Raw genomic sequence first — 2,732 nt, 5'->3', positions numbered from 1 at the left:
TTTTATTTGGTCAGTATCATAGATTGGAAACAAAAATTAGTACATATTCTTTTTTACATTCAAATAGCATTTTACATTAGTCACCAAAAAAATAGCATTTTACATTAAATATACCTATTTGATTAAGTTTACATAAGTATCAACTTTTTAAAAAAAAAAACTGTAGAACTTTTCATTCCTATAATATTTTCGGTCTACAATCACAATTTTTTTATTATGGTAAAAAATTGTGACCATAAAAGATCTATGATTACGACTTTTTATCGTGAAAAAAAACTATAATTATAATTTTCTAAAAAAAAGTGGCCTAAACGAGTTTATGGTCATAGTTTTAGAAGTGACCTAAAAAGATTTATGATCATAATTTTTTAAAAAAGAATAATCTAAAAGGGTTTATGATCACGATTTTAGTTGGTAACCTAAAAGAATTTAAGATCACGGTTTTAAAAAGTGACCTAAAAGAGTCTAGAATCACGTTTTTGAGGAGTGACCTAAAGATATCTATGATCATGGTTTTAAAAGATGACCTAAAAATGTCTATAGTTACAGTTTTATGAAAGATGATCTAAAAAAGTTTATAATCACAATTTTAAAGAATAATTTAATGATATCTATGATCACGGTTTTTGAAAATGACTTAAAAAAATTTATGGTCACAATCTTGTTTGTGCTGAAAAACTAATTTTAAAATTTTTTTAAAACCATTTACACTTTCAAAATAAGTTTGTTTCTAATTATACTGCGAGTTGGATTTTTTAAAAAAAATATATTAATCCAACCTGAGGTATATAATTTGTTGTAATTTAAATGAGATTGGGTTATTTTTATCTTTAATCCAATATAATAGGAAAGAAGATTACACCCAGATATATCCTGGTTCAGCTGTTAAGTGCAATGCAGCCTACATTCAATCTCCATCACAACTATGATGGAATTTCACTATAATCATCCTGATTACAAACTGTAAAGTGCTAACCCAACTTACAAGGGAATTCCCACAGAATCATGAAACACAACATAGACGTACAAAGGAACTCTTAGACATCTATAGCTTTTTCTTTTAATTTTGCACTCTCTGCCTTTTTTTCGCTCTATGGCTTTTTCATACAAACTTCACTGTTTGCCTTTTTTCCATGAGACTCAAGACATGACAAAATTAAACAGAATACATTGAAGGAGAAGAAAATCTGTAAGCTTAGGTAGCTATGAGACTTCTGTGCCTTGAACTCTCAAACTTTCTCCCTTTAATCAAACCGTGACTGTTCACCCCTTTTATAGAGAAGAGAAGCCTTCACAGTTGAAACAAAACCAAGCTTAACTTCTTTTCCTTCAAAACAGAACCGGTTCGGCCACAGAGAGAGAAGAGGTAACTCATGCAAAACCCAACATGCAAATACCTCTAGTTCTTCTTTGGTCATCACTCTTCATCATTCCGAGCGCTCCATCCTTGGCTTGCTCTCCAAGATGAATTTCTGGCCCTTGATGCTTCATGATGATGATGGCTTCATCTGCTCCAATCTCTGCCTCTTCCATCACTTCGCCACTCTAGCTACTTCCTGTGGTGGTTGAGCAGAATCAGAGACAAGCCATGCCTCCAAAGATCTCCTACTTGCTGGCTGAATCTCCTTCTTTCTTTTTGGGTATGAAGAGCTCGAGATTACCTCACCAAATCTTACCACTTTTGGTGAAAATCTCAGCCACAACATACTTTTATTTTGTTATATTTTTTTTTGCCATCATCATGATGGTCTTGAGACGTGCTCCATCTTCTTTTCGGTGAGTAGGTGTAGCTTCCATGGCATCCATTGTTTTCTGGTTAATAACCGAAGAGAAGAAAGAGATGAGAGAGAAGAAACAATCTTGGAAGAAAAGTAATTTAATGAAATAAACAAAATTAATTGAGAAGATGTTGCTTTTACTTCCCTTAGGTAGAGTAGCATGAAGCATAATGATTTCCATCAAATCAAAGTCAAATTCTCTCTCATGTTTCCAATGCTAGCAAATTGAATTTGAAATCCATCCAAAGAGTGAGATGGAATCCGTTGGAAGCATTTGAAGCTTTGTTTTCTTTGCTTCATGGTTTCGGACCATGCATAAGGACAATTTTTGGGCTTGTATCAATAATGAATAAAACTGGCCCAATGAATAAAAATGATTTCAGCCATGAGCAAATGATAACATTTGCTTTCCTGATGAATTTTTGGATCAAGCATTGGATTACTAAACATGGAACATAGTCGGACTTTGAAGCAATGAAATTCATTCTGGCCTAATAAGTATCACAACAATTCAGCTACACTCATCATATGTTTTTGCATTAAACCAAAGCTGAATGTAATTGGGCTTGCACCAGAATTTTGTTTTCGGCCCAATAATAAACTGCATCACAAAATTATTAATTAACATGTGTTAAATGAAAATCAAATTAATAATTTTGTAATTAATATAATTAATAATGTTTAGTCATCACAAATATTAATTTAGAGTTTTCCAAACTTATCAATATCCCTCTTGATGACAAACATTATTAAAAATTGAAATGGAAAGAAATTAAAGGTTAGAGTATAGGATACTCCCTTTGAATGTTTTGAATTTCTCCCCCTTTCAAATTGTCACAAGGCTCCCCCTTAATATATGTCATTTTTACCAAGGGAAGCTTTATACCTGTAACAATTCAATCAAGCTTCAAGTAACAATGTTATTTAGCATATTCATTCCATGATGCTAAATGC

Source organism: Arachis ipaensis, chromosome B02 (genome assembly GCF_000816755.2).
Source record: "Arachis ipaensis cultivar K30076 chromosome B02, Araip1.1, whole genome shotgun sequence".
NCBI classification, from domain to species: Eukaryota; Viridiplantae; Streptophyta; class Magnoliopsida; order Fabales; family Fabaceae; genus Arachis; species Arachis ipaensis.
The sequence above is the reverse complement of the archived record's forward strand: the minus strand, read 5'-3'. Positions refer to the sequence as shown.